Raw genomic sequence first — 18,576 nt, 5'->3', positions numbered from 1 at the left:
CAAGGAGAGTGGACTGGAATGTGCGTGCATGAACAGTGACGACTTCACTGTACTAGTCAGTGGGGGCAGTAGATGCTGTTGAGCGAGCATGTGTACTGTGTGGCCATTGCATTCAAAATGACCAGCAAGTAGAGCAATGAATCTGCATCAAATTTTCAATGAAGCTTGAACATTCCTCTGCAGAAATTATTCTGATGATTCAGAAGGCTTTCAGGATTTTGCAATGAGTGCAGCACAAATAAAAGTGTGGCATAAATGCTTCAAAGATGGTTGGGAATCTGTTGAAAGTGATCCACATTCTGAAAGGCCTGCAACAAGCACAACACCTGAGAATGTTGAATGTGTATGGGCTACAATCAACAAAGATTGGCGACTGACAGTGTGAGAACTACAATAAACAAAGATTGGCGACTGACAGTGTGAGAACTAGAAGCTGATCTGGGAATTCCAAAAACTACTGAGTCTGAGATTTTGCCACAGGATCTTGGCCTGAAATGTGTCATGGCAAAATTCGTTTCACAGCTTCTGCTACCAGAGCAGAAGGAACATCGTGCTGCAGTTGCTAATGACTCTATTCAAACTACTACCAGTGAACTAGATTTTCTGAAGAAGGACATACCCAGAGATGAATCATGGGCCTATGATCTGGAGAGGAAGGTGTCCCAATTGAACTTGCCTGGTTCTCCGTGCCTGAAGAAGGCGCAGCCAAGTCATAGCAAGATCAAGACCATTTTTGATTGTGAAGTTGTTGTCCACCACAAGTATGCCCCTCCGGGCCAAACAGTTAATGAGTACTACCTCAGTGTTCTTTGTCAGTTGAGAGATATGATATGATAAAAACAGCCACAGTGATGGGTCAGTGGTGACCGGCAGCTTCACCATGACAACAGGCCCGCTCATGCATCATGTCTCATGCAGAGTCTTTTGGTGAAGCATCAAATCACCCCACAGGTGATTCAGCCCCCCTACAACCCAAATTTGGTGCCTTTAGACTTCTGGCTTTTCCCAAAACTAAAATCACCTTTGAAAGAAAGAGATTTCATATTGTCAATGAGATTCAGGAAAATACGACAGAGCAGCTGATGGCGATTCCAGCAAAGGATTTTGCAGAGTGTTTTGAACAGTGGAAGAGATGCTGGGAGAACTGTGTGAGATCCCAAGGTGCTTACTTTGAAGGGGACTGAGGTTTCATTGTCCTATGTACAATGTTTCTTGTATCTTGTACCTTCAATAAATATCTCTATTTTTCACATTACATGGCTGGATACTTTCTAGACAGACCTCATCAAATGTTAGACAACACCTATGATATTCTAGGCCAAACTGACAGAACAGTAAGTACAAATAAATCACTGTGATTGCGATAGCATAAAAAAGATAGAAAGACCAAGAGGATGATATTGGGAACTAGAGGTTATAACATAGATCCTAGCAATAAAAAAGGCTGCTGGTCTGGCAGATTAGAATAATACAAAAGTACCTTATTCAAAACAAGGGCTTAAAGTATTTGGCAGGAGATTATAGGCCTTATGTGTCTCCCTTTTATGCCAGGTAAGCAAATGGAGTCTAAAATAAAGGACTGGTTCACTGGACACTGGGCAGCCAGGGCTCTGCTGGTGTGAGACTTGTGCTGAGCTGCGCACTCCTGCTTCTCACTGCCGCAGAGCTGTGGCTGGCCAAGGAACGTCTACCCTACCTGTGTTTAGTTGGTGCCTGTGCTGCAGGAGAACAGCTGTACTGGGAAAAAGCTTCTCAGGACAATGACAAAGTCACAACAGGGCAACAGGAGACATCTAAGGACTCTTCAGTCTTTGTCTTAGGACTGGCACGCTGTCTTTTCTGGCCCATTCCGTTGGCCAAAACAAGTTTTAGGACTAAGCCCAAAGTCCAGGGGCAGGGAATGAGACTCCACCCACAGGGAGGCTCTGGCAAGGGTGTGAGTGAAGAGGAGTGAAGGTTTTTATGGTTCATAATCTGGCATATTTTATCAGTGTCTATGTTTGCCATTATGGCTTTCTCCCCATGTCTGCTGTCTGAATTCAGGTTTCTTCTTGCTGGTAACCGTATTCAAGAGAATGAGAATTGATAGATACTTTATCATAATAAAATAAACATGTCTTTGTCCTAATATCTATCATCTTAGTGGGGAAACTCTAGAGGCAGAAACTCAGAAAGATACCTACTGTCTCTATTACCATTCACATTGCAGTGGAGACGTTAGCTGATGCAATTCAACTTGAGGAATCTATTGAAGAAAAGATAATTAGTAAAAAGCAGGTAGCGCTATCCCCATTTACCGAAAGAGAAATTGATATAGGTGTGTGTACATACATTTATCTCTTAGGTTTGTTTGCTGGGAATGACTAGATACAATGAAACTCCACTCTTGGTGAGCATATGTAGAACAAAAACTTGATTTCTAAATGTTATTCTTCAGTGAATAGAATTGCATATCCTAAAAAAATACCTGACTCTAGGGTTGGGCATGGGAAAGTAGACTATGTGCCTGGAACATCTGGAGCCAGTGAGTGAGAAGAATGATGGTGTGAAGAGGATGCAGTAGTAGCTAACTTAAAGGCGCTCTCAGTGACCAAATCTGGGACAATTCAAACAAACCAGATGATGATATTAACAATTAAAACATAATAAAATACAATTTGGGGTTTGTACTGATATAAATATATAATTGAATAACTGAATGGGGAGAGGAAAAGCTTTTCTTTACAAAAGAATTTTAACAAATGATAAAAGAATGATGAAATAGAAAATTACTGTTGCGCAAATAACACAGTAGTGAGTGAAAAGATGATGAAAACAGGCTAGTTTTGTAATCTCAAAGTGTCTACCCTGGAGCCACTTATTCCTGGAATAAGGGGAAATAATATCTGGACAGTGGAGAAACCTGGAAGATACCACTTTGTCTAGTGATCGCCACGTACATTATTAGTAATTAGACAAACTGTTATCATGTGCCTCCCGACATGATGTACTGAGAAAAACACAGTATTACTTCTGAGGCATCCTCGCTAAAACAACTCACACCTGACTGTAATTATGAGGGCACAGCAGACAAACCCAAACAGGAGCAGTCTGCAGATGTAGTAGGCTAATAGTTTTCAAAAGTGCCAAGGTCATGAAAGGCAAAGACGGAGGAACTGTTAACAGATTAAAGGAGCCTAGATATTCCCATTAAGGCAATATGTGCTTACGTTCAGTCTTGGCCCAGAAAAAAAGGTGTTGATGAGAACACTGGTGAAATTTAAATGCAGTCTAAAGATTAGATAATGATGTTGAATCAATGTTAACTTCCCGATCTTGATAATGAGTTGTAGTTATGTAAAATGTAAGTATTTGGGGAAGCTGGGTGAAAAGTATACAGAACTTTTTCATACTATTTTTACAGCATTTTTTGTAAATCTGAAGTCACTTCAATATAAAAAATAAATTTAAAAAAGGCAAATGATGTAGTGAATAGAAAACTGGATTAGAAATAGGTAAGTTTTAGTACAAATAACATTATATTTGTGTCAGGCGACCTATCTTCATATCTTTGACTCTTCAGTCGGGAACAAGTCATTTGAACACTCAGACGCTTCATTTGTAAAATGAGAAAAATAATTTGCCTGACCATTTTGACTATTGAATGAAGTAAAGTTGATCAAATAAACCACCCTGTTATCTGTAAACTGCTAAACAAATTATTATTAATGATTCTTATTATATAACCTTGTTCTGGATAAGATCAGAGTATTCAGGAATCAGATCCTTTCCTTACTTTGTATAGCTGCTCTGGAGGAGAAGGATACAGCAAGTTTTACAGTTTTTCCATGGTACCCAACTGTGGTGGCTCGTGAAATCTATGTGAATGAGAAGCTGAAGCCGGGCATTGACAGGGAGCAATCCAGGCGATGCCCCTGGAGATAAACCCAATTCCCACCACGGGCATAAAGGAAGTGCTCAGAGTGCCCTTTACATGACACAACAAAGGGGCCTGGCTCTCTCTGTGGAAGGGACCCCACGGATGCCTGCACAAAGCCCAGGTCACAGATCAGCGTGTTTGTCAAAATGTTTGGGTCTTCGTGTAGAGAAGGACAGCAGATTACCATTTGGAAAAGCATGTGCAGGTGATCGCCTCTGGGTGGAGGTGGCCGCGTGGTGGGAGTTTCGCTGCAGGAAGGTGGTCCTGTGAGTTCCCGTCAGAAGTATGAAGAACAGAGTTTCTGTTTGACAGGGAAAAGTCTGAGATGGGCCCCAAGTAAAGTGGTATAAAAGCCATGGGAAAAATCACAAAAGAAAAGATCAATAGGTTTAACAGGATTATTACCAATAAACCTATGACATGGTTTTGTTTTTGTTTTTAAATCCATACATACATTGTGAAGGAATTAAAAGACAAATGATCAAATGGGATAATGTATTTGTAATAAATATGACAAATGTTTAAGATTTGTAAAATATGAATACTTAAAGTCAATAAGAAAACCTAAAAAAATAATTCCAACCGGTGGAAAAATCGGACCAATGATAGAAACAAATGTGCACACACAGCAAATGGGCATAAATGTGTGGGAAGAACCATTTACCTGTCTGGACATTTGAAAAATGCAAATCAAAGTGACACTGAAATGCTATTTTCAGTATGTTGACCTGACACAGATTTGTTCAAGAAAATACTTAACATTAGTAAGGACGGAGAGCAGCATTTTCAGGTACTACTTATATATAGGGAGCAGTAGAAGTTGATGCAAACAAATTTGTTGTGAAATTTTGGAAAACGATTTGGCAAAAACAGTTTGTAATCTTTGACCTAATAACTTGCCTTCTGGAAATGTATCCTACAGAGAAAAACCAGAGATGCATTTGGTTGTACCCAGACACAAGACAAATGATGTCATCCTTTAGCTGGTTCCAGATCCCCCATGGCTAGAAAAATCCACAGATGCTCAAGTTCCTTGTGTGAAATGGCATAGAATTTGCACATAACCTTGCACACATCATCCCATAGACTCCAGATTATCCCCAGGTTACTGAGAATACCTAATACAATGTAAATGGCATGTGACTATTTGTTGTATTGTTGAGGGAATGATGATGAGAAAAAAAAAGTCTACACATTCAGCAGAGACACAACTATCTTTGGCCCACTATACACGGCAGCAACAGTGTAATGTGTCTTTAAAAAATTTTTTTTTACCAACTGTTGCTTGAATCAGCAGATATGGAACCTCCTAGTACAGAGGTCTGACTGCAAGCAGATAGTTTATGCAACACCGCTGGCTAGTTGGCTCCCACGGGAAAAGGGGTGTGGGTGGGGTCTTTCCAGCACTCTGGTCTCAGAGTCCCTCCACGATTTAGCACCACCCAGTGTACTCCTGGGGTGTTCACCAAGGCACAGGGCTGTGCCCCAAAGCCTGGGTTGTTATTAGCATAGTGGTTGAGGAGAAAGTGTCCAAAATCCTAACAGGTGGGGCCTGGAGTTCAAGTTCTGCTGTGTTGAGTGGCTTTGCCTCTCTATGCCTCTGGTCTTGGGAAATATTAATAATGGTATCTGTTATACTACAAAAGTTCCCCTTTATCCATGGTTTAGCTTTCTGCAGTTTCAGTTACCCGTGGTCAACCATGGTCTGAGAATAGTAAATGGAAAATTCCAGAAGGAAACAATTCATGAGGTTTAAATTGCGTGCCATTCTGAGTAGTGTGATGAAATCTCGTGAGGCAGTGCCCTCAGCATAAAAATCATGCTTTTGTCCAACGTCTCTGTGCTACATGTGTTCCGGGACCGTTAGTCACTTAATAGTCACCTCAGCTACCAGACCTACCATCACGTATCCCAGTGCTCATGTTTGGCTAACCCTGTTTCACTCAGTAATGGCCCCAAAGCACAAGGGCAGTGATGCTGGCAATTCGGATATGCCAGGGACAAGCTGTAAAGTGCTTCCTTCCAACGAGAAGGTGCAAGTTCTCTGCACAGTAAGAAAAGTATCATATGCTGAGGTTGCTAACAATAAAAATGAATCTTGTATCCATGAAATTGTGAAGAAGAAAAACAAATTTGCATTAGTTTGCTGAGAGACTACATTCACATAGCTTCTATTACAGTACGTTGTTATAATTGTTCTATTTTATTACTATTGTTAATTTCTTAATGTACCTAATTTATCAATTAAACTTTTTCATAGGTATGCATGTATAGGAAAAAACATAGCGCATATAGGGTTTGATACTATCTGTAGGGTCATCCATTGGGTGCCTGGGAAAGTATCCCCAGGGGGAAAAGGGGGCATGTTGTATTAGTAATATTTATTGAGCATTTACTGTATATCAGGCACAGTTCTAAGCACTTTGCACATATGAATTTATTGAATCTTCAGGCAACCCAATGAGCATCATTCATTCTAGAAATGAGAAAGCAACAGATAAGAATGTTATCCATTGGGGCCACATAGCTAAGAAATGGAGCCAGGGTTTAAACCCAAGTGGTCTCTCACCTGACTGTGCTGTCTCCACCCGAGGCTGCTGTGAGGATCGGGACAGAAAAAATATATGAAAGAGACTGCTTAAAATGATAATTTAGGACTTACACTGAAGGCCTCTTTGTCGCTGGAAAGGTGACATAATCGGGAGTAGCTGTCTTGGCTGCCTTTGCTGATAATTCTGCATTTGAAAATCTGATGAAGAAATCCCACCTAGCTGTGAAAATGAGCACTGAAAAATCTTTATTTGAAACCACTAGTTAGTTGAGAAGGGATGCCTTGCTAACTGAGAAGAAAATGGGAAAAAATTTGGTCTGGGTGAGTTATTTTTCCAGTTTGCTGAATGCAAAGTTTCATGCAGACTGGAGAGTCAGTTTTCCAGCAAAGGGAAGTTTTCATTGGACTGATCTGTCTAGCTAGATTTCCTTCCACCCTGCTTTTATGTTGAAGAGGCTTTTAATTTTCTAATAAGAAAATGGTTTGCTTTCACATATTTTGTGATATATTAACATATAAAGAGACTAATTAGCATAAAAGATTAATGATAAAACACTTGAATTAAATGAATGCTAATTATGATGACAGCTGAACATACCCACTTCATTAACAGAACAGGAAAATGAGAACAGCACAGTTAGGAGAGTACGAAGTTCCCAAGCAGGTGCCAGGTGAGCAAGGGCATGTACACTCTGCATCATGAAAGTGCCGAAGTCTAGTGGTCAGTGATCAGCTGCTGGGCTGAGTCATGGGGCAGGGCCATCTTACAGAGTCCAGGAGGAGCAAACTTGACCACCAGGTTCCCTAACCTAGCACAGCTGTATTTAGAGATGCTCCCTAGTACTGGGTTGGCCCAAAACTCCATTTAGTTTTTTTCTGTAAAATAAAAGGCACATCTTTTATTTTCACCTATAATTGTATTGATTTGGGTATTCTGAGTATGTCAGCTGTCTCCCACTATTGGCTTCTAGTGGGTAGAGGCCAGGGGTGCTGCTAAACATCTTCCAATGCGTAAGACAGCCCCACAGCAAAGAATCATTTGGCCAAAATGTCAATAGTACCAAGAAACTTTGCAAACAACTTTTGACATGTTTGATCAGTCACAGCACCTTCTCCATACACTACATAAATATTTTTGTGTTTCAGTTGCATTTTTACCATTCTTGAAATAATACAGCATAGTATGCTGAAAATGTGTATTTTCTTCCATCTTCAATATTAAAATGGCTGCACAATAAATCACCAATTTCGATAAGTTTTCTTAAATGCATGGTGATGTGATAGCTGTCCCAATACAATCTAACAAAATTGCTTCAAATGAAGGTAAAGACAAGTGAGCACTACTAGAGCCATTGCATGAAAACAACTAAATGAACTTTTGGCCAAACCAGTATTTTGAGACAGTGAGACAGTTAGTGACCTGACTGAACTTGGCAAGTGGATTAGGGTATTTATTTACCTCTTTGCTTTCTGACAGCTTCTTTTCACCTTCCTTGGAGGGCACCTCTTCTTTCTGTTTCTTAAAAATGACTATCCTTAGAGGTGCCCTTTGAGTTTGTTGAATTCACTTCCATAGATTTAAATACAATATATTTGCTGAATTCTTTCGAATCCTTATCTCTGGACTCTCATGAGTTCCTCTAGCTATTATTCCTCATCATCTTGATACTTCACAGATGTCACAAACCAAATGTCCAAAAATGTTTAGAACGGGGCTTGTCATCTTTCTGAATTTCCTGTCCTGATTTGGGTTGACTTCACTCAGTTGTGATTCTGTCAGAAACAGAGAATGGTCCCTACTCTTGTTCCAGTCTCATTGTTTTTCTTTAAAAAATATTCTATTGAGATGTAATTCACATATAAATTTCACCCATTTAAAGTATACAGTTCAATGGCTTTTAGTATATTCAGAGTTGTGCATCTTTTATCACAATCAATTCTAGGACATTTTCACGACCCCACAAGGAGCACCCCTTGGCCGTTCTCTCAACCCCTCCTCCTCCCAGCTCCAGCAACCACTAATCTACTTTCTATGTCTATAGATTTGCCGGTTCTGGACATTTCACATGAATGGAACATGCAATATGTGGCCTTGTGTGACTGGCTCCTGTCACTTAGCATAGTGTTTTTGAGGTTCATCATGTTGTAGCATATACCAGTACTTGAATTCTTTTTAGGGTTAAATAATATTCTACCATGCTCATCATTTTTTGACTAGACAGTTGTGCACATTTTTAATTTCTTTGTCTTAGCACCTCCAGTCCTTTCTCCGTGCTGCTTCCAGAGGAATCTGTAAGCAGACATCTGATTACATCCTGTTTATAATCTTTTGGTAGCTCCCCAGTCCTTGCAGGAGGAAGTCTCAACTCCTGGGCATGGCAACCTGTTCCATGGTACATCCACTGACTTACCCAGCCCCTTTCCCACCTCTCTCCTCCTGCCCTGGCACAGCCGGAAGGGGCCGTCTGCTTTGTTTGTGCCGTGTGGTATGACTCCTTCCTGTCTTTGCAGGTGCAGCGCTTCAACCAGGAATGTCCTTTCTCCTGGACTCCACCCAGCACGCTCCTGCTCATTTTTCTCTACATATATATCCTCTCCATTTTGAGTTTCCATAGCACCTTGAAGGCAATTTAGAGTAAGAGTCACTTGCTATAATTATTTGTGAATATCTGTGAACTTGAAGAAGCTAAGTTTTGCTCCTCACTATCCTCTGGGCCTTGCGCAGAACCTGGAATACAGGCAGAACTTGACAATGTTTGTTAAGTAATTATATGCTTAGAAATAGAAATATAATATTATTGATATTCCTGTTAGTAGCTTACAAAGTCATAAATAATGTGAATATTTTTGTCTGAGCACTTGTGTAGTAACTGAGGTTACTAAATATCAGACTGTTGTAAAAAAATTAAAAAGCAAAGCTGCTATTAAAAATAAGAGAAATTTATTTTCTGGTAACAGTTTAACTTCTCAAAAATTCACTAGACAATTGCTGAGCACTCTGTCTCACTCTGACAGTAACAGCTCAAAGATCTCAGTAAACTACTGGTTTATAGAAAGAATCTGCTTTTACATTTCAATGTGCAACTGTACTAACTCTAAGATGCCGAAATAGAATTCCTTCTCTTTAGAACGTTGAGTGGCTGCCTCTCGCTGAACTGATCAGCAGTCTACATGTTGTTCTGATACTGAAGTTAATTCCATGGCTTGTGTTTAATCATTCTGAAGATTCAAAAACAATTTCAGTTTTGTAGAGTTCTTCTCTTTCATTAATGGCAACAGTATGAATGTGTCCTTTTGGAATTCTTAGATCAAGATGGAACTGTGAAGTCAGTCGACTTGGCAAACAGGTTCACAGGTATGTGATATTCAAGGGCAGATCGTAGCCCTTCAGCGCTGCAGCACCCTCTTGGATTTATCCGCCTCCCTGACTCCTTCTCTCCATTTTCTTTGCTGGAACTTCCTCCTTTGCTTTTCCTGTATTTGTTGGTGTCTCCAACATTCAGCCCTAGGCTCTTTTCTCTATATCACTCCCCTCCTAGGTTCTCAGGGTTTTCCCTTCTCTATGTGCCAGTAACCTCTATTCTGCATGTGAGGGTCCCTAACCCCAAGTGCTAGACTTCTTTTTTTTTTTAACTTTTTTATTGATTATGCCATTACAGTTGTTCTATTCCCCCCTCCATTCCCCTCCGCCCTGCATGCCCCTCCCCCACCATTTCCCCCTTTAGTTCATGAACACGTGTCTCAAATTCTTTAGATTCTGTATTTCCCCTACTAGTCTTACCCTCCCCCTCTCTATTTTCTATCTACTGTCTATGCTACTTATTTTCTGTACCTTCTCCCCCCTTCTCCTTCTCCCACTCCCCTGTTGCTAACCCTCCATGTGATCTTCATTTCTATGGTTCTGCTCCTGATCTAGCTGTCCTCTTAATTTGCTTTTGTTTTAGGTGTGGTTGTTGATAACTGTGAGTTTGCTGTCCTTTCACTGTTCAACTTTTTTTATCTTCTTTTTCTTAGGTAAATCCCTTTAACATTTCATATAATAAGGGCTTGGTGATGATGAACTCCTTGAATTTGGCCTTATCTGAGAAGCACTTTATCTGTCCTTCCATTCTAAATGAAAACTTTGCTGGATAGACCTAACCCCAAGTGCTAGACTTCTGATGCCAGGGTCAGGGCAGGTGGTCCTCACTTGGAGTGCGGCCCCTTTTCCGTGACAATGGCTATTCTGCCTAGTTAGGAAAATAGGATCTGTGTTGGGGAAAAAATAAAGTAGAATTTATGAGTTTAAAAGGCTATTAATTATTAAAGAAGATTTCTTATGATAAATTATTTTATGATTTCAGCATTGGAAAGCTCATTTCCTGCCACACATAGCCAAATGCATCGCAGTTTGTTTTGGTTTCAGGCTTTCTGGCTCTAAATTTAAAAGTGAAAACTCAAGCCAACCAGAGTTCAAATTCTCTGTGGGTGGTCTGCCTCGCTCTTTCCCTAATATTGTAGTTGGAAACACCTTAAAAGGGAGAAAAACTCCCCTTTGGGCAAAATGAAGCAAAAATGTAAACCGCTTCTCAATGCTATCTTGAACAAATGTATGTTTCCTATCATCACACTTCCCAGTTAAGAGTAAGCTCTTGAGAGAAAATGGGGAAAAGAAATAGAAAAATATCAAAGCATATGCATAAAATCATAAAAATAGCAGAGAGGGCTCTGTGAGAGTTTACTGGAAAAAAAAGTAAACTGATCTATTTTGTTCTCATGCCAGCTGAATTTTCAGCATCTCACAGAATAGGTTGGTAAGAATAAAAAGCAGGCTTTCCCCATGCTTCCCAGTATCTACAGAATCGAAGTTGCTGGGTACTTTTCACCATCATCTCTTTGGACGATTAGTTCAACCCCTAATTCAGTCTGGGAATCCCCAGGGCATTACACCCTGCACACATAACATGTTACTCTGGACAGTTTTGAACTCAGGAAACATGTCCCGTCTCTGCTTGGTGACTTTGACTTTGCTTTTCTTCTTCAGGTTAAAAAGGGGATTCTGCTGACATAGGACCCTCTGGCCCTAATGGAGAACCAGGCATAAAGGGTCCAAGAATTTTTGCAACATGCATTAAAATTGCACTTTTCGAAAAAGTGTAACCCATGAACCAACTGCCCCAGGCTGGGAAATGGGCGAGTGTGTAGCTGCCCTGTGCTCTCCTCATCTGCCACACCCTCCCCGGCTGCCCCAGCGTTCCACTTCCTCCTGAACACTCGCATGCCTTTCTTAGGACTGCAGCCTGCTTGTCCAGGACGTATGATCCTATCTCCCACATAATTCTGCTCTGACACAGCATCCTGGAGCACGATGTCCTCTCTCAATACCTCTCTGAGGGCCACAGGGTCCTTCTTTCCTCTGGCCTCCAAAAGTCTGAGAAAAGCACACCTGTACTTTCTGTATTTTCCCTCAGTTCAGGCATCCTTGCAGCCAACTCTCTCACGACCCCTCCTTTACCCCACACACATGCCAACAATGCCCAAGTCACGCCCTGACCCAGGTGTCACCTCCGAATCTCCACTTGGATGTCTCAGAGGCACTGTCATGTGTTCCTCTTCCAACCCAGTTTAACAATGTCGCCACCTCCCACGGAGTCACTGAAGCAGGAACCTGGTGTCCCCTCCAACCTCTTCCGTCTCACCCCAATATTCAACCATTCTGTTCTGGTTCCACCACCACCATTGTTCCCAGATGTGTGGTCTTCTCTCCACCTCCACGCTACTACCCTGCGCCAAGCCACCGAAGTCTCTGCCTCTGAGGGCCTGTGGGTCTGTTGAGAAACCTTTATATACTGGGGAGTTGCTGCTTCTGTTTTTCTGTGCCTCACGCTTGATTCATCTTCCTAACCACAGGTTTCCACAGGCACCCGTGTGAGTGCAGCCAGCTAAGGAAGGCCATCGGGGAGATGGATAACTGGTCACCCAGCTGACAACTGAGGTAGAATTCATAAAAATCGTATGTTCCTCTCCAAGCTTTCTCTGTCCCATGCACATTGGGCTCCATGCCCAGGAGTCAGAGGGCCGCGGAGAGGAGGCCCCAGCCCCCCATCATGGTGGCAGTGCATAGGAGCCCATGTCCCAGAGTCCAGCACCGTCACCGTCCCCAGTCTCCCGTGATGACCGCATCTTCTCCCCCCGCCTCCCTACCTGCACCCCTGCTCTGGACCTGTCCCCCACCCAAACGTGACTCTTCTCTCCGTCCTCTATCAGGACCCCCCTGTAGACTAGGGACCATCGGGGCCGAGGCAGTGTGGATGGATGACAAAGTCATTGCTTCATGCCTTCCTCTCAGCAAGGACCATGGAGGGCCTGGGACTAGGAGGGCTGGCGCTGTCCCATGGCACAAGACAGGCAAGGCTCCAGCTGCACATGGTGTCAATTCTAGGGGACAGCAGAATGAGGGAGAGGGGACAGTTGTGTGTCCTTGTGTCAAAAGAATTTGGACAAAAAAGCCTGAGGTTCCCTCCTGTCTCTTCCACTGCTATCGAAAGACCCCAGCAGAGCTGAATTATGTAAATTTATTGTAACCATTCATCTGCAAAATGGGCTGCTGCCCACACACCCATGTTACTACTGTTGTCTCTTCCTAATGAAGAAGTGGTTCATATGAAGGGAGGCTGTGCAGGTCATACACGGACAGGGCTCGTGACCATCACAACCTGGCTTACAGGCGTGGTGGCACAGGAACAGGCAGAGAGGAAGTAGAAAGTTGTTCCAGCTGTCAAGAGGACCAGAAACATAAAACGCTTGATCCTGCTGGAGGTGGGTTTGAGTGAGATTAAAATATTATTTTCCTACAGATACAACTTCGTTTCACTGCAGTAATAGGCTTTGGGCAGGAAATCAGTGTCTACTGTTACCAGCCTGGGGGAGGGAACAGGGCCCAGTCCCTGGGCTGCTGTGGGGAAGTGATTAATTTAAAACAAAGGCCGACTGACTTCTGGACAATAACAATGTCTGAAGGTGGCCCTGGGCACTACTCTGGGTTGAGCTCAGTGCTGAAGAACTGCTCAGCCATGGGGACAACTGAGGGCCTGGGGCCTCTTCCCAGCCAGGTCCAGCCACACAAAGAAACACACACCCCGGGCAGGGCAGGCGGGGCATCCTCTCCCATCAGTGCTGGGCCCGCAGCCCTCAGGCCCTGCGGTCACAGAGTCTCATCCAAATGCCTTTCTACCAGAGTCAGGGGAGTGACTGGAACCCCGCAAACACCACAGGGACCCCCCAACGGCTGCTGTTCTTTGTGGGTCTTCACAGCATGGCTGAAATGTCAGTGAGAAGAAGACACTTTTGGGCCTGGCATCTGCCACTGTGCCCGTCATTCCTGCTTCCTGGACACACTCACACGGTGCAGAGCTCACCAAACAGACGCATTCCACAGAACAGTTTTATCTGGGTTTTCTCAACAGAGCACACACTGTCTCATAGTTTTTGTGATTTCATCTTTGGAAGGAAAACTCATCCCTCTGCAGAACTGCTTTTTGACTTGCTGGCGTTTCCTGATGGGAAGCATTTCCTGGGAAGAAACAGCACTCTGCCGTGTCTGCCCCTCCTGATTCCAAAGCTCCTGCTTCCTTAATCCTGGGAGACCGTCCAGACACCAACATCACTGTCTCTGAAACTGCCCCTGGGAACCTCAAACAAAGCCAGAGGGGAGTTGTTGTCAAGGGGACAGCCAGGCAACGGGCCAGCTAGTGGGCAGCTTCGGGGGGGCTGCCCCACACCGCCTGCTCACCACACAGGCCTGCAGCCATGAGCACACAGCACCCGAACTGCCCCTACTTTCGATGACCACAATTCCTGGTCCCTCATACGAAATGAGTGAGAATTTGAGGAGCTAGGATCACCAGGGCCGTAACAGCCTTGGGATGGATATCCCCCGGCCCTGCCGGAAGCAACACCAGGGTCAGACACTGGCCACCGGGGACCAAAGGGCCGGCCTGCGGGGGACAGGAGGCAAATCCCAGTGTGACCTGGTCTGCTGTCAGTCCCGCCGCCTCCACGAGGCAGCTCACAAAGCGGCAACTGCATCTGTGACCAAACGCTGAGATGCAGGTTTTGACCAAAAAAAGATTTTTTAAAATTTTGTAAATTTATTTTGGGGGGATGTCCTAAAGAGGTTTAAGGCATCATGTTAATGTTTTAGTAGAAAATAAAATGTTATGAAACAGAAACGTGTGTGCCATCCACTCCTCACTGGGCCTGGGTCGCTGGGTGAACCTTTCGGGTGCTGAGGGGGCTGAGAGGCAGACAGGTGAACCAGAACCCCACTTTATTTCAGGAGATACTAACAGCCGTGAAGAAAACAGACTTCGGTGATGTGACCAGGGAGTGATGGGGACGATACTGGTTTGCCACCGTGGCCCGAACACAGGACCTGGGACGGAGTGGCCCTCACCACAAAGTGTGGGACCCCAGGTGCTGTGGGTCAGAAACCCGAGGCGGGTTCATCGGGCTGCGCTCCTCCCCACAGGCTCTGGGAGGCCCCGTCTCTTGCTCATGGGGCGCTGGCTGAATCCTATCTTACAGGGCAGTTCCCTTCCATGTCCCTGCCAAAGCCACCCCAGCTTCCAGGGGCCCTGGAAACTTTGGCCCGTGGTCCCTTCATCGAGCCTCAACTGGTTATTGGCCCACCAGGCTGACCTGGGACGGTTGCCAGGATACCTATGACAAGTCTCACCATTGTGACCCGTCTTCATTCTGTGACCTGCTGCCCTGTGACACCCCACAGTGCTGGGCTGGGACCTCTGCGGTGACTGCCGCAGGGTCAGGGAAGGGCTCGCCAACATCTCATCATATTCAAACCCAGACTTGGCTGTGAGACAGAGCTGCCCACGTGGAGAACTGGGGGAGCCACCCCCAGAGCGACAGCAAGTTCCCCCAGGGCAGGGAGAGCGAGGCCGGCTGGGGTGCAGGGCAGGGTGGGTGGGAGGATGAAGGGCCCTCGGGTGGGTTGAAAATGCTATCACACCATCAGGCTTTTGGGCATGAGAATGACATAATCTCATTTATACTTTTTAACGGTCACACAGTGATTTGACATTAGAAATTAAATTTGAGATGTGACTGGAGAGCACAGGGGGGATTTAGACAGATGAAGAGGGGAAGAGATGTGCTTCAGGTACAGAGACCTGGGACGCAGCCCGGAGGCAGGAGACACGGAGACCACAGACTGGAGCGCACGTCAGTAAGAGGCCCGTGAGTGACAGGACAGGGCAGGGGGACCGAAGACCCTCCATGAATGGGACGGGGCAGGGGTGGGGGGATCGTCCAGGGAGGGAGCAGGACAGGGGGGATAGGAGACCCTCCATGGAGGGTGCAGGGCAGGGGGGGTAGGGGACCCTCCATAGAGGGTGCAGGGCAGAGGGGGTAGGGGACCCTCCATGGAGGGTGCAGGGCAGAGGGGGGTAGGGGACCCTCCATGGAGGGTGCAGGGCAGAGGGGTTAGGGGACCCTCTGTGGAGGGTACAGGGCAGAGGGGGTAGGGGACCCTCCATGGAGGGTGCAGGGCGTAGGGGACCCTCCGTGGAGGGTACAGGGCAGAGGGGGTAGGGGACCCTCCATGGAGGGTGCAGGGCAGAGGGGGTAGGGGACCCTCCGTGGAGGGTGCAGGGCGGAGGGGGGTAGGGGACCCTCCGTGGAGGGTGCAGGGCAGAGGGGTAGGGAACCCTCCGTGGAGGGTGCAGGGCGGAGGGGGTAGGGGACCCTCCGTGGAGGGTGCAGGGCGGAGGGGGTAGGGGACCCTCCGTGGAGGGTGCAGGGCGGAGGGGGGTAGGGGACCCTCCGTGGAGGGTGCAGGGCGGAGGGGGTAGGGGACCCTCCGTGGAGGGTGCAGGGCAGAGGGGTAGGGAACCCTCCGTGGAGGGTGCAGGGCAGAGGGCGTAGGGGACCCTCCGTGGAGGGTGCAGGGCGGAGGGGGTAGGGGACCCTCCGTGGAGGGTGCAGGGCGGAGGGGGTAGGGGACCCTCCGTGGAGGGTGCAGGGCGGAGGGGGTAGGGGACCCTCCGTGGAGGGTGCAGGGCGGAGGGGGGTAGGGGACCCTCCATGGAGGGGGCAGGGCAGGGGGGTAGGGGACCCTCCGTGGAGGGTGCAGGGCAGAGGGGGCAGGGGACCCTCCAAGGAGGGTGCAGGGCAGAGGGGGCAGGGGACCCTCCATGGAGGGTGCAGGGGAGAGGGGGGTAGGGGACCCTCCAAGGAGGGGACAGACCAGAGGGGTAGGGGACCCTCCATGGAGGGTGCAGGGCAGAGGGGGTAGGGGACCCTCCATGGAGGGTACAGGCCAGAGGGCGTAGGGGACCCTCCAAGGAGGGTGCAGGGCGGACGTGGTGGGGACCCTCCGTGGAGGGTGCAGGGCGGAGGGGGGTAGGGGACCCTCCGTGGAGGGTGCAGGGCGAGGGGGGTAAGGGGACCCTCCGTGGAGGGTGCAGTGCAGAGGGGGTAGGGGACCCTCCGTGGAGGGTGCAGGGCAGAGGGGGCAGGGGACCCTCCATGGAGGGTGCAGGGCAGAGGGGGCAGGGGACCCTCCATGGAGGGTGCAGGGGAGAGGGGGTAGGGGACCCTCCATGGTGGGGACAGACCAGAGGGGTAGGGGACCCTCCATGGAGGGTGCAGGGCAGAGGTGATGGGGACCCTCCATGGAGGGTGCAGGGGAGAGGGGGTAGGGGACCCTCCATGGAGGGTGCAGGGCAGAGGTGGTAGGGGACCCTCCATGGAGCAGGCAGAGAAGAGGGACAGGGGACCTTTTATGGATGGGGAGAGCAGGAAGGCCAGGGAATGAGGGACAGGTGGAAGGGGATACTGCCCCCTCCGTGGAGGGTGGCCTCTTTCCTGTTCCCTGCCTCTTTCCAGGATTCCCTGTACTTTCTGCCCTGCCTCTCGCAGGGTCCCCTGTCCCTCTGCCACCCCCGCTCTGCCCCTCTCCCGGCCTTCTGTTTCCCCTGCCCTGCTTCTTCTGTGGAGCCCCCTTTCCCTGCCCCCCCCCTTCATAGAGGGTCTCCGGTTCCCCCGCCTGTCCCCTCACTCTCGGGCCTCTGAGGGCGGTGCTCCCGTCCGCTGTCTCCATCTCTCCTGCCTCCTGGCCGCGTTCCCACTCTCTGTACCCGAGGCGCACCGCGCCCTCTTCATCAGTCTGAATGAGCGATTTTCATCCGGTGTGCCACACGTATTTTTATATATGCATATCTCGCTATTTAGTTGGGGCACTGACCCTTTTCCCTTAGATTGTCAAATTTTAAAAATAACAGCATGGTTTCAAGCAGGAGCCTAAAGAAATGTCTTTCTAGGTCTGTTGGCCATTTCAGAAAACTTGGGAAATGTAATGGTCAATTCATTAGGAACATCTAAGGAAAGAGGTAAAAAAGAGAAAAAAGAGAAATGAGAACAAAAGAAAGAGAAGAAAAAATGATAAAAGCCTTGAAAAGAGCTCAGTGCCCCTGACTAAACAGTCAGCTGTTGCATGTTTTAAAAATTCTTGCAGCACACCGGTTGAAAATCGCTGGTCTAAATCCCACCTACCCTCAAGACACATCTCAAATATCATTTCAAATGTCAAATCACGGAGTGGCCTCCGGAGAGGGAGTGGGGTGGGGGCAGGTAGAAGAGGGTCTAGGAGGAAAAAGTGGGGACAGAAGACTTAACTTGGGGTGCTGAACACACACTATACAGGTGGTGCATTGTAGAAGTGTGTACCTGAAACCTGAACAATTTTATTAACCAAAGTCACCCAAATAAATTAAATTAAAACTAGATAAAAGATGCAGACCTTTGAGAGTGATTAGGTCATGAGGGTGGAGGCCTCCTGAATGGGATTAACACCCTTTTAAAGGAGACCCCACCCTAGACTTATTGGGGGATCACTTGGTAAGTTATATAATCTAACTACTATGCTGTGCAAGTGAAACTGATATTGAATATCAATTCTGATGGAAAAATTTAGAAAAATTAAAAATATAAAAATAAGTGAAATAAGATAAATAAAAAGTAAAAATATAAACATATAAATGTAACTCAGAGTGATCTTTAAAGAGTATAAATCTGATCACGTCCGTCTCATGTCCAAAGCCTTACTGGC

The 18,576-nt window shown here is 46.5% G+C and overlaps 1 long non-coding RNA gene across 1 annotated transcript; it reads left to right on the top strand.

The window, feature by feature from the left end:
* Positions 1 to 8,992: 8,992 nt before the first annotated feature.
* Positions 8,993 to 12,434, top strand: LOC128627724 (uncharacterized). The gene is made up of 3 exons (XR_008392028.1): positions 8,993 to 9,105; positions 9,778 to 9,825; positions 12,360 to 12,434. It is a non-coding gene; the product is annotated as an uncharacterized LOC128627724 (long non-coding RNA).
* Positions 12,435 to 18,576: the final 6,142 nt, after the last annotated feature.

This window comes from Artibeus jamaicensis, unplaced genomic scaffold, assembly GCF_021234435.1.
Source record: "Artibeus jamaicensis isolate MK-2021 breed Jamaican fruit bat unplaced genomic scaffold, CSHL_Jam_final contig_465, whole genome shotgun sequence".
Lineage (NCBI taxonomy): Eukaryota > Metazoa > Chordata > Mammalia > Chiroptera > Phyllostomidae > Artibeus > Artibeus jamaicensis.
The sequence above is the reverse complement of the archived record's forward strand: the minus strand, read 5'-3'. Positions and strand labels throughout refer to the sequence as shown.